This window comes from Castor canadensis, chromosome 3 (assembly GCF_047511655.1).
Source record: "Castor canadensis chromosome 3, mCasCan1.hap1v2, whole genome shotgun sequence".
NCBI classification, from domain to species: Eukaryota; Metazoa; Chordata; class Mammalia; order Rodentia; family Castoridae; genus Castor; species Castor canadensis.
The window spans coordinates 18,717,174-18,731,366 of NC_133388.1; the positions used below are offsets into that span (position 1 = coordinate 18,717,174).

Here is a 14,193-nt window from a genome sequence, read left to right on the forward strand (position 1 = left end):
CATTAAGATGATTTTTTAATACATGAATTTTGAATAGCTTTAGATAGAGAATCCTGTAATAACAATAATAGCTGACATTATTGAGTGTTTAGTATGTGCTTCTACATGTATTATTTCATTTATTCCTCCAAGGAACTGTCTTGGTAGACTCCAGTGATATGATTGCCCTTGTCCTATAGATGAGGAGACTGGGTTTCAGTCAAGTAATTTTGCTATGGCCAGACAGCTGGTAAATTAAGTATAGGGACAGGATTGGGGATACAAGTTTGTCTAATTTCAGAGTCTGCTTTCTTAAGCAGTGTGCATACAGAGCTCCACTCAGCAGGCATCTGTAATGGATGGAATTGGTTTGTGAATCCTTTGGTGGTTGAGGTCTTAGGTGTTTTGAGATCACACTGGAAGGTTTACAGAGTGATTGAGAAGAATGAGGAAAGGATGCAACCTTGGGCATCACTGATGTTTAAAAGGCAAAATAAGAGTTTAGAAAATAAATGAATGATCAGCAGTTTCAGATGCCATGACGAGATCACAAAGAGGTAAGAATTTTAAAAGATTCCTTGGGTTGGACAACATGAAAAACATCTATAGTCTTCACAAAAGCAGTTTGGATAAAATAATGGAGGCAAAAGCCAGACTGCTTAGAGTTGAGAAATGAACTAGTGAAAAGAAAGTAAAATGAGAGGCTGGGCATGGGAGCTATAATCTGAAGCTATTTCAGATCACAGTTGGAGAGCAGAATGAACAAAAAGCTGACATGACCACATTTCTACCAACAACCTGGGTATGATGGTACATGTCCATGATCCCAGCTAGATAGGAAGTACAGATAGGAGGATTGAGGTTTGAGGCCAGCCCAGGCAAAAATGTGAGACCCTATCTGAGAAATAACTAAAAAGAAAGCAAAAAAAATATCTAGGGGCATGACTCAAGTGGTAGAGTAGTTGTCTAGCAAGTACAAGGTCTAGAGTTCAAACGTCAGTTCTGCCAAAAAAAAAAAAAAAGTAAAGCAAACTAGTGTGAACCACTACTTAGAGAATAAAAAGAAGTAACATGGAATTTGGGGAGATACTTAAGAATATATTTATGTTGGGAAGAAATAATATGTAAAAGTGAGGAAGAGGAACGTGGTTGAAGGAACCAAGTCTCTAAGGAGGTAGGAGGCATTGATCTCAGGTTTGGTATGATAACAGAATAAGGAGGAAGATGGAGGAGAAGGGTCAGTATGACTAATGGCACCATGGGTTCTCAGCCAGGTAGAGAAGTAAAACCTGCCCACAGTGAATGGAATGTGGGCAATACAGTGTGGCCAAAGCCCTGGGAGGCTCCAGGATGTTGAAGGAAGTTTGGAATAAATGAATAATAGAATTGTGAGAGGAGAAAGTTGTGTATCGTAACCTGGCACTGGAATCTCCACACCAAGCAGAGATGCCCTGGGTAGTTGACCTTGATCCAACTTGCTGACTGAAGATCAGTTTTGAAGTAGAATGAAGGTGAAGGTCATCAGAATGGGAACAGTCAGATGACTCTGAGCATAGAATTGCAGTTGAGACTTTGCACTGGCATCCTTTTGAGTTTGTATCTAACAAGGGGACATCTTTTACATTAGTTGGTTAAATAATGAAAATGTTTATGAGTAAAGCGTTCTTCCCAATTACGGAAGAAACACCCCTGATGTTTATTGACATTTTCTTTGTTGCAGAAATCTGATAAAATCTTCAACATTTTCTCAGATCATCTTCCTGGGGTTGTAAGGAAAGGATACAAAAGTCTTAGGTTCTTTTCTTCTCCCAGGAGATGTACAGCTTCCGATTCAGAAGTATAATGCTAATAATAATAGTAGTAGCTGTCATTTGTTCAGACTTACAACACATCAGCCACAATGCTAAGCACTCTATATAGATTATCTCTTCTCGTGCATATAATAACTCTATAAGATGGGTCCACTTTGTGTCTATATTTTATAAATGAGGACTCTGAAGATTAAAGAGGTTAAGCCCCTTGTCCCAGGTCATCCAGCTTATAAGTAATGGAGCCAATATTCATATCCGGACAGTATGCCTGCAGAAGTCAAGGTCTTAACTGTGAAGAACTGCCTCTCAGTAGCTGGGAAGGCCAGTGTATTCCTGTCTGTGGAGGAAGAGAGTAGCCACACTTGAAATCTCTTTGTCTAGACATTGGCCACTGGTTCTGGGGCTCTTGATTGTGCCTCTAACTTCCTGTTGGCCATTTTCAGTTTCCTGTTCCAGTGCAGAGATTCACAGTGCTTCCTGAGCATTCCAGCACCCCAAACAGTGCTTATTTCCCGGGACAGTGCCCCTCACTGCAAATGTAGCATGAAACAACTTCCTAAAGCCCCGTTAGGTGAAATCCCTGGGCTCTCCTTGCCTGGGAATTGAGGAAAGGCATACAAGGTGTTTCAGACTCTCTGGATCTTGGATCTATGGGAGAATATTCACACAGACAATCATGATGAATCATGGCTGGTCAGAATGAAGTGAGTTGTGCTGATGTGAAAATCTTGATTGTAGATGCTCAGAAAAGTAATATAAGAGTATGTAAGGCGAAGATAACATTTCCTTTGTAATGATAAAAATGAGTTACTCAGTAGGTAACTTGAAAATCATATTACTTTGGTTCTAAATTAATTTGTTATTTGCCAAAAGCTGTTTTCTGAAAATTATACTTCAACTTGTCCTGTGCATGCCTAACTCCAACTTTCATAATTAAACGGTGCTTTTCCTAAGGTCTCACACTTGGATGAACTGCTGATGGATATTCAGAAAAGTACTGATAGAAGAGAAATTGATGAACACACATTCAGAAAACTGCAGTGTGTTGGATATTTATTTCAGCTTATGCTCATTGACCAGATGAAAATTCATTTCTTACCCTTCTCTGCAAGAGTGAGACTATTTCACCTTGTCTCACAAGATTCAAGACAATAAAACAGTGTGTTTTACATTCTAAATTAGCATTATCAACAGGTACCAAATCCCTAATCCCTCTAACTCTCCTCGCCCACTGCCTCCTCCAGGGGCTGGAAGCCAGAGGGTTGATACTCAAGGGTGGGTGCCAGAAGTAATAACAAAAATGAATCCAGGAAATTGAGTTCCAACTAGTTCTTTGTTAAGGCCCAGGTGTTAAGTCCCAGGGTTGAACCAAAACCAAATTTTGGGTGGATGTTAGCCGATAGGTTAGGGGGAAGCACCAGTGAAACCTGGTGGGGTTAGCCATGCAGAAGATATTCAGGGAGGATTTCAGAGGAGGGCCAGTGTTCTAGGCAGCCTTGTCAGTCACTCAAGCTCAGATGTGATGGCCTTCCTTGTCTTCATCTTCCCAGAGGCTCTCTATGTGTAGTCTATGGCTCCAAGAGGGAGATGAAAACTGTTTGCACAGCTGAGGGACGGAGAGACTGGAGTGGCCATGGCTGAGGCCAGGGTGCATGCAGTAGACAGGGAGCAGAGCCAAGCCCAAGCCTGAGCCCTGAGGTTGTGGCCAGACTCAGACCCAGAAAAGTGGTGTGCTGCCAACACATCACTGCTGAAAAGACAGGGCATCAATCAGAATCAAACTCTGAGACATCCTGGATCCCTAACCTGGGGAAAGCCTCCCTACACTGCGTCATTTCTCCCTGCCAGCCAGTTCCAAAGCTGCTTGCATAAATCTACAGAACGAACAGGTGAGCATTATGCACCATGCGCAACTCCCCTACTCATCCTCCAGGAACATAAGCCAGCACAGCCCCTGGGCAGACTGAACCCCCCACCCCCACACACAAAACTGAAAAGCATAAACAACAAACTTTTTTTTTTTTTGAAAAGCAAAGTATCCCTTTTATTGTAATTTCTGTTTACATAACTTTTTCAACCTAGATTCAGGTAGCTACTCATCTCTCCCGTCAAAGGAGAAGGGTCCTGCGCATTTCAACAGGCAAAAGGGTTTTTAGGAAATATAATTGATCCATTACAATTTTTCATTTTTCTTGAATACATTGGAAAATGGGAAAAAGGAGGAGGAAAAAACTGGTACTTCAAATAACAAGACTATAATAACCTTATTTGGGTTGGTAGTATATTTTATAAGCTTTTTCCTCCAAACAGGTACAAAGGAGGTTTCAAGTGCTCTATGTGGATGTTTTCATATTCCTTAATAATTTTCTTTATCCCCAAGACTCCCTGCCAGTGTTTGCCTAAATTATTTGAAACATATTAAGAACTCTAATTATGAAAAATACCATGGGCTACCACAAAGAAGGGGGAAGCACATTTCCCAGAAATTTTGATAGCTGTATCTCAACTTAGAATTTAGAATTGCCAATTCAAGATGAAAAATATGAAGTGGGGAGAATAGGTAGCAAAATTTTATTAAGAGTATGAAATACGGATTTTCAAGATTAAAAGCGCTCCTTGAAAGGACAATAAAATAAACATCATGAATAGAAAAGAAATGGAAATGGGGCTTAGTTTGCTTATATTGACTCTATCCTACACTAGTACTCCTTTCTTAAAAAGAAAAATATTAAGTCCATGAAAAATATTTTAAAATTTATTGCAAACTGCTACAATAATTTATTGTTGGCAAGTGGTAGCTGATAAACAGCAAACTGTAATCTAATACAGCAGAGGTGGGGGCAGAACACTGAACCTGCCCAGAAGAATGGGGGTCGGGAAAGGATCCAAACACTCAGTGTCAAACTCTCAGTGAACGAATATGGGAAAGCAACAATGGCTAAGAGCGGAGGTGGAGCAACAAGCCAACCTCCCAGAGGAACCACTAGCACTGAGCAGAGGTTGGGAGAGGCACAAAGGCTGAGAGCAGGTGTAAGGTGACAAGCCAACCTCCCAAAGCAGGGCAGGTGGTGGGTCCCAGAGCTGATCTCGTGGGACAGAGGTCAGTATCCAAAAATGAATTGCCCAACCTTGCTGGGGGAGGAGCTGACCAAATACAGTTGCAGCTGAAGGGCAATGCGCCACCTGGTGAAACAATAGCAGCTCTGACCACCCTGCACAAACTGGCACATTTATCTCACCTCCCAATTGCAACTTGCCCTGTGAACAGAAGGACCCAAACACTACTCACAAGCCAGTCACCTGGTGAGACCGCATCAGAGCTCTCACTTGTATGCCAATGCCAGGATTAGATGCCTAAGGAATAACTCCAGAACTTTTACCAAAAGACTGAACTTTTTGTTGTTCCTGTAAGTGTTTTTGGTTTTTATTCTGTATTATTAATTTCACCATCACTATTTTCTTGTCCCTAGTCTTACACCCTTCACTTTCTCTCCTTTTCCTGTGCTATAATCCATTGTTCTCCCTCCCAGCTACTTTTTCTGCCCCTTCTCATCCATTCTCTTCCCCCCGTCACCACCTCCCCCTCCTATTATTCCCCAACCTGTCAACACACTACCCCTCCCTCCTACACACTCACCACCTGTTGACTAGCCTACTGTTTGAACTGTATACAACCCCAGCCCCCTGCAATCCCTGACACAAAACACCCTCCACTGCAACAACATAAATTCAGCCAAACACACACAAGAGCCACAAAACCCAGCAGCTCCCAAACCCCTTCCCCCACCCACCCACCCCTTTTCTCATCCCCCCTTTTTAGTGCCACCTTTACGAATTACCCAAATTTCTATAACTAGCCTAATAACCATTACCCCCCCAACTCCCACTGTTTATAGATATTATCACCAAGGGGGTTTCTATATAATATGTAAACAACTGCTCTGGCATTGAACCTGTGACTTTGTTATTGCTAAATTACACCTCCAGGCCAGTGACAGAGCACATCAACCTAGCTAACAACCAAGTCAGTCACAACATAAAAATTAAATCATGGGAAAGAAAACCACCAATTAAACCACCAACTAGCCTATCAAGAACACCATTGCACAGCACCAATTAGAGCAATAGGAAGAAGAAGGGACGTAAACCACACTCCTCAAAAAATATAATTCTACAGAGGACTCAGTGGAAAATGAAGAAAATGGATACCCAGTTCTTGACCCCAACAAAACAATGATAAATGCCATTAAGGAGTACGGTGACACCCACAAAAAAACCCTCAAAGAGGAAATCTTGGAAAAAATCACTGAGAAATTCATGGAGGAGATATTAGACGTGGTTAACCAGAATGTACAAGATGCAATCAAGAAATTTCAAGACTCCAAAAATAAAGAACATGAGAAGACATACAAACATATGAACTCAGAGAGGACTTCAACAAACAGCAAAGTGAAACAAATGACATTATTTTAAAAGAACTATATGAATTAAAGATGACAACACAAAATATAAAAGTGGAGTTGAACAAAGATATGGAAAACTTCAGAAAAAAAAAGCAAACAGAACTCCTGGAAATAAAAATCCCTTAGGTCAAACAAAAAACACAGTGGAAGGCCACTCCAGCAGACTAGAACAAGTGGAAGACAGAATCTCAGAGCTCTAAGATAAATAGAATTAAAGAAAAAAAACAGAAGAAATCTTAGTCAAACAACTCAAGAGCTGTGAAAGGAATGTGCAAGAACTCAGTGACTCCATCAAAAGACCAAACCTGAGAATCATGGGCATTGGAGAAGGACAAGAGATGCAAAACAAAGGGATATGTAATCTATTCAATAAAATAACAGAAAATTTCTCAAATCTTGAGAAAGTTTTGCCCATTCAGGTACAGGAATCCTCCAGGACACCAAAGAGACTTGACCAAAATAGAACCTCCCCATGGCATATTATCATTAAAACAACAAACTGTGAGAAAAAAAATGTATAAAGGGAAACCCATCAAAATAACAGCAGATCTCTCAATAGAAACCTTAAAAGCAAAAAGGGCATGGAATGAGGTATTTTGAGCACCGAATGAAAGTAATTTCAGCCCTCGGATAGTCTACCCAGCAAAATTATCATTCACAATACAAATCTTCCATGATAAACAGAAACTAAAACAATATATGACCACTAAACCACAACTACAGAAGATTCTATGAGGAATTCCGCACACAGAAGATGAAAGCAAACAAAACCATGAGAGGATGAGAAGTTTCAAACCCAGGAAAAGAAAAGATAAGTAATCAAAGAGTAGCATTGATTCAGCTGCACACAAATCCTTAACAACTAAAACAACTAAATGGCAGGATCCACCACATACCTATCAATACTAACACTGAATGTCAGTGGACTCAACTCCCCCATTAAAAGATGCCTTTTGGCAAACTGGATTTTAAAAGGAAGATACAACAATCTGTTGTTACAGGAGACCCATCTCATTGACAGAAACAAACACTGGCTTACAGTGAAAGGCTGGAAGAAGATTTACCGAGCCAATGGCCCCCCAAAACAGGCAGGAGTAGCAGTACTTATATCAGACAAAGTAGACTTCAAACTTACATTGGTCAAATGAGACAAAGAAGGACACTTCATATTTATAAAAGGGGCAAAACATCAAAAGGAAATAACAATTATCAACCTACATGCACCCAATGTCAGCGTACCCAGTTTCATCACTGGGACACAGTTTCATACACTAAAGGACTTAAAAGCACATATAGACTCGAACACAGTGATAGTGGGAGACTTTAGTCTCCTCCCTAGGCATGGATCTAGTTTCAGTTTTTTGCAGGCAGATAACCACTTTTCCCAGGACATTTGTTGAAAAGGCTGTCCTTTCAACAGCCTTTGTCCAAAATAAGGTGGGTGTAGCTGTTTGGATTCATATTAAGGTCCTCTATATTGCTCCACTGGTTTTCTTATCTGTTTTTGTGCTAGTACCATGCTGTCTTTATTGCTATAGCTCTGTAGTATAATTTGAAGTCGGGTATTGTGATACCTGCATTGTTTTTTTTGCTCAGTATTGCCTTGGCTGTTTGTGGTCTCTTGTGTTTCCAAATGAACTTTAGGGTAGATTTTTCAATCTCTGTGATGAATGTCATTGGGATTTTGATGGGCATTGCATTAAACATGTGGATTGCTTTTGGTAGTATAGCCATTTTTACTGTGTTGATTCTGCCAATCCATAAGCATGGGAGATCTTTCCAACTTCTGTAGTCTTCTTTGATCTCTTTCTTCAGTGGTTTGTAGTTCTCCTCATAGAGGTTATTTACATCCTTTGTTAAGTTTATTCCTAGGTATTTGATTTTTTTAAGGCTATTGTAAATGGAATTGTTTTCCTATATTCTTTCTCAATTTGTCCATTGTTGGAATATAGAAAGGCTGATTTTTTAAACGGATACATTGCTGAAGCTGTTTATGGGGTCTAGCAGTTTTTGGGTCTTTGGGGTATAGGATCATGTCATCTGCAAATAGGGATACTTTGCCTATTTCTTTACCTATTTGTATTCTTTTTATTTCTTCTTCTTGTCTTATTGCTCTGGCTAGGAATTCCAGGACTATGTTGAATAGGAGTGGGGCAAGTGGGCACCCTTGTCTCATTCCTGAGTTTCGAGGGAATGGTTTCAGTTTTTCCCTATTAAGTATGATGTTGGCTATAGGTTTGTCACATATAGCCTTTATAATGTTCAGGTACATTCCTTCTATTCTTAGTTTTCTTAACAGTTTTTATCGTGAAGTGGTGTTGAATATTATCAAAGGCTTTTCTGCATCTACTGAGATGATCGAGTTTTTGTCTTTGCTTCTATTAATATGCAGTATTACATTTATTGATTTGCATATGTTGAATCATACCTGCATCTCTGGGATGAAGCTAACTCGGTCATGGTGAATATCTTTCTGACATGTTGTTGGATTTGGTTTGCCATTATTTTATTGAGGATTTTTGCATTAATGTGCATTAAGGAGATTGGCCTGTAGTTCTCCTTTTTTAGATGTTGTTCCAGTTTTGGGATGAGTGTAATACTGCCTTCATAGAATGAGTTAGGCAGTGTTCCTTCCCTTTCTATTTCATGAAGAAGTTTAAGGAATGTTGTTATTAGTTCTTCTTTGAAGGTCTGGTAGAATTCAGCAGAGAATCTGTCAGATCTTGGGCTTCCCTTTTTTGGGAGACTCTTTATTACTGCTTCAATTTCATTGTGTGCTATAAATATATTCAGGTGGTTAATATCCTCTTTGTTCAGTTTTGGATTGTCATAAGTATTTAGAAATTTGCCCATTTCTTCAAGATTTTCCAAATTATTGGAATATAGGTTCTTAAGGTAGTCTCTGATGATTCCCTGGATTTCTTTGGTGTTTGTTGTCATCTCCCCTTTTTTGCTTCTAATTGCACTAATTTGGGTCTTTTCCCTCCTCATTTTAGTCAGATTTGCCAAGGGCTTGTCAATCTTGCTTATTTTTTCAAAGAACCAGCTTTTTGTTTCATTGATTCTATGTTTTTTTTTTTTTTTTTTTTGGTCTCTATTTCATTAACTTTGGCCTTTATTTTTATTTATTTTTAATTTTTATTTTATTCATATGTGCATACATTTTTGGGTCATTTCTCCCCCCTGCCCCCTCCCTTATGCCCTTACTCCCTCCCTTACCCCCTTTTACCCCTAGCTACCAGGCAGAAACTATTCTGCCCTTATCTCTAATTTTGTTGAAGAGAGAGTATAAGCAATAATAGGAAGGACCAAGGGTTTTTGCTAGTTGAGATAAGAATAGCTATACAGGGAGTTGACTCACATTGATTTCCTGTGCATGTGTGTTACCTTCTAAGTTAATTCTTCTCGAACTAACCTTTTCTCTAGTTCCTGGTCCCCTTCTCCTATTTTGGCCTTTATTTTTTATTGTTTCTCTCCTTCTGCTTGATATGGGTTTTGCTTGTTCTTGTTTTTCTAGGAGTTTGAGATGTAGCATTAGGTCATTTATTTGAGATCTTTCTGTCCTTTTAATATATGCACTCATGGCTATAAACTTCCTCTTAGGACTGCCTTTGCTGTGTCCCATAGGTTCTGGTAGGGTGTTTTCATTCTCATTAACTTCCCAGAACCTTTTGATTTCATCTTCTATGACCCACTGATAGTTTAGCAATGTGTTATTCAGCCTCCAATTATTTGCATATTTTCTGCTGTTGTTGTAGTTGAGTTCTAGTTTTACTACATTGGGATCAGATAGAATGCAGGAGGTTATCAACTAGTACTCCCTCCTGTACTAGTATCAACTCAAAGTGGATTAAAGACCTTAGTATCAGACCTGAAACCTTGCAGTGAGTACAGGAAAGAGCAGTGAATACTCTGGAAGCAACAGGTATAGGCAATGACTTCCTCAATAGAACTCATGCAGCCCAGCAACTAAGAGAAAGGATGGACAAGTAGGTCTATATGAAATTTAAAATCTTCTGCACATTGCTTTAAATGGTGTCTAAATTGAAGAGATCACTCACAGAGTGGGAGAAAAATCTTTGCTAGCTATACATTAGACAAAGGACTGATAACCAGCATATACACGGAGCTCAAAAAACTAAACTCCCCCAAATCAATGAACCAATAAAGAAGTGGGCAACTGAACTAAACAGAACTTTCTTACAGGAAGAAGGCCAAATGGCCGAAAAACGCATGAAAAAATGCTCACCATCCCTACCCATAAAGGAAATGCAAATTAAAACCACACTAAGATTCCACCTCTCCCCTATTAGAATAGCTGTCATCAAAACACCACCAACAACAAATGTTGGCGAGGATGTAGGGAAAAAGGAACCCTCACACACTAGTGGGAATGTAAGCTAGTACAACCACTTTGGTAAACAATGTGGAGATCTGCCATATGATCTGGCAATACCACTTCTAGGGATATACCCAAAGGAATTGACTGAGGTTATTACAAAGGCACCTGCACGCCCATATTTATTGGAGAACTATTCACAATAGCCAAGCTACGTAAACAGCCAAGATGCCCCACTACTGATGAATGAATTAAGAAAATGTATTTATACACAGTGGAATTTTATTCAGCCACAAAGAATGAAATGTCATTTGCAAGTAAATGGATGGAACTGGAGAACGTCATCTTAAAGTGAAGTTAACCAGTCTCAGAAGGCCAAAAATCACATGTTCTCCCTCATATGCAGATTATAGACCTAAAAGAAATTCAGTAATATTATTGGACATGGGTCACACACTAAAGGGAGAATGCACATGGGAGGAATAGGGAAAGGGAAGGAAACCTAAAACTTGAATGTAGTTGATGTGCTCACTGTATAGGAGTGAATACAGTAATCTTATTAAACTGGCAGAGACCACTATGGGAAGGTGACCGGAAAGTAGTGAGGTCTGGTAGGTAGAGATGAACCAGTTTGGGTTGTAATACACATGTGCATGGAAGCAACGCTAGGAATCTCTCTGTATACCTATCTTTATCTCAAACTAACAAAACGCTGTTGTTCTTATTATCTCTTATGTTTTCTCTTCAGCAAAATCAGAGAATAAGAATGCAGAAAAGTTCTGCCCAGAAGCAGGGAGTTGGTGTGGGGGAGTAGCCCAAACAAACAATGTAGACACGTGTGTAAATATAAAAATGATAAAATAAAATTAAAAAATGGTTTTCGCAGTACCATGCACTATTTGCTTTGTATTCCTCTGTTGGCATTTGCATGGATGGTACAAAAGCAGTGGCAGGTAACATTACGTGAATTATTTCACCTGAGCTCTGCTGAGTCAAGACAGAAGCACCAAACCATAGTGGCAATCATTGTATTCTTCACCAGTTTGCCCACACAGGTAAAAAGAGCTGCCAGTTTCATGTGAGAATGTCCTTGATGAAGCAACAAAAAATGATTAGTTTCATTAAGTCTCCTCAAGTGCCCATCTTTCTCCTATTCTGGGAAGCATCCATGCACCATGTCCATTGTGTGCTGAAGCCTGATGGTTGTCTCCAGGAGAAACATTTGCGCAGTTAAGTGAGATTTAGAGAGCCGGCCACCATTTTAATGGAACACCATTTTTATTTGAAAGATAAATGACAAACTGCCATTATTCAGACTATGGGATTGATCGACATTTTCTCCAAAATGAATGAAGTGAGCCTATCATTTCAAGACAGACAATTGACAGTGTTTGTTGCCAATAGAATTTGAACTTTTAAGTGAAAATTAGAATTTGGGAAACATATCTATCCTTGTAGGCTTGACTTTTGTGATGAGTTCAGTGGTGATATTAACAAATACAATTTTTAAAATTCTGTAGTGAAATGAATTAACATTTAGAAAATCTGTAAAAGTCAATGAATTAATATTTTTCAAATAACCAGTGAATGTGTGATATTACAAAAACTGCACATTGTGCTTAGGTGAAAGAGCCATTGAAAGTATAAAATACACCTGTGTATTCTGATGTAATAAAGTATGAAGAGTTAAGATAGTGCTTCAAATTCTACATTGCAGCTAGCCTTTAAGAAAATGCTACTGACTGAGTTAAGTCTACAATAGTATTTAGAAAAATACCTACAATCATCTGAAAAGGCTATTAAAATGTTCCTCCCCTTTTCAGCTACACATCTGTGGGAGGCTGTACTTTTCTTTATTTACTATAAGAAGCAGATATGCAATCTAACTATAATTTATGAAGCAATATATTTTGAAGACTTGTAAAAATGTAAAATCATAATAGTCTTCTCATTATTTTTTTGTAAAATTAGTTTTCATGAAAATATGTTAAAATGCAGTGAATTATTGTTATTTTTAAGTGAATATTTTTAAACTGTCCCAGTTTTAATTCTCATTTCTAATATGGTACATATTGATAGATATAACCCACATGAAGAGACACTCACTAGGGTTCTCAGTTTTTAATAATATAAGAGAGCTGTGAATTGAGAAGTTTTAAGAACCACTCCTCTAGTACACATAGAGTTCCCACAATGCAGTGGGCCTAGGCTAGTGAGGGAAAAGCATGGCATACTGGTCAGATGCCAGCCTTGCCTGTGGAGTAAACAGTTGCCACAGTTAAACAAATATTTCCCACAGTGTAACAGGAGAAGCAGAGATGATAAGCGATCCCTTTGCAGGGTACCTGGCCCTGTTTAGGGAAGACTCCAGGAAGAATTAATGTCTTTGCTGATGCCTGAAAGATGAATAAATGTTATCAAGTCAAACAGAAAAGAATTATTATTCTGGATTTATGGAAAAATACATGCAAAAGTCCCCATGTGAGCAATTGCTTTAAAATACAGAAGTGGAGTTTAACTGGAGCACAAGATGAAGGAAGAATGTGGGACATGAAGCTGAAGTAGAGTGTAGCAACCAGATCATGAAGGGCATCCTGAGTTCAGGAGTTAGGTTTTCCTACTTCAGGAAATGAGATGTGAAGGACTTTAAGGCAGGAGAGGGACATTAGCTCACACCTCTGGCTGTAGAGGATGAGAGCCCCATTAAGGGTCATTGTGGCAATCTAATACAGAAGGGTGGAACCTGGACTAGGGTATGACTGAGGGGTTGGAGAAATGCAGGCAGATTTAAGAGAGATTGATATAGAGAAGTTTATAGATCAGGTAGAGGGAGGGCGAGGCGTCAAGGTTGAATATTGGTTTCAGGTTTACACCAGGAGTGATAACGTTCACTGGAGAGGGAACACAGAACATGCAGGTTTGAAGAGCAGGACAAGGAACCCATTTGTTCACCTCCTGCCGGGTATCCAGGAAGAACTGCCTAACCAGCATTTGGGTGTCTGGTTTTGAAGCTAAGCAGGAACAGCTAAACTAGAGACATAGATTTAGGAGTTCTCAGCATATAAATCCTAACTGAAGCCATGAAGGAGAGGATCTAAACATGAAGAGCAAGCCACCAGAAAGAAGCCTGGACAGTGCCAGCATTTAAGGGCCATGCAAAGAAAGAGTGTGCAACAGTGGCTGTAAAAGGTTCCCACAGAATTCAGGGAATGCAAAGGCTGTGTGGGCCATTGAGGCCAAGGGAATAGTCCCAAGGAAGGGGAAGGAGAGGTCAGGGTGAACAGGGTCATTGAGTCATTAACATAAGGATTCTGAGGGGGTTTGGGTTTAGGGACAAGGTTGTTGATCCAGTTTCCAGCACAGAATGAGTAGACTGGTTGACTCCAACATGTTGAAGAGCAAGGAAGATGAAAGGAGAGAGAGCAGGCAGAAGAGAAAGGAAATATGGCAGGTGGAGGAGGGAAGGAGGAAAGGGAAGAGAGGGACATTGATTGGAAAGTACTGTACCTGTAGGAGAAAGAAGAAGCTACTAGAGAAGCCTGAAAGTACATGGGAGGGAGAAAGAGAAAGCACTGGGTGAGGTGTTCCAGAAGAGTCAGGA

At 39.6% G+C, this 14,193-nt stretch overlaps 1 protein-coding gene across 5 annotated transcripts in view; it reads left to right on the forward strand.

Moving 5' to 3' along the window:
* Efcab11 (EF-hand calcium binding domain 11) overlaps window positions 1–14,193 on the forward strand; it is a 147,027-nt gene that overhangs the window by 95,167 nt on the left and 37,667 nt on the right. The window lies entirely within an intron of this gene.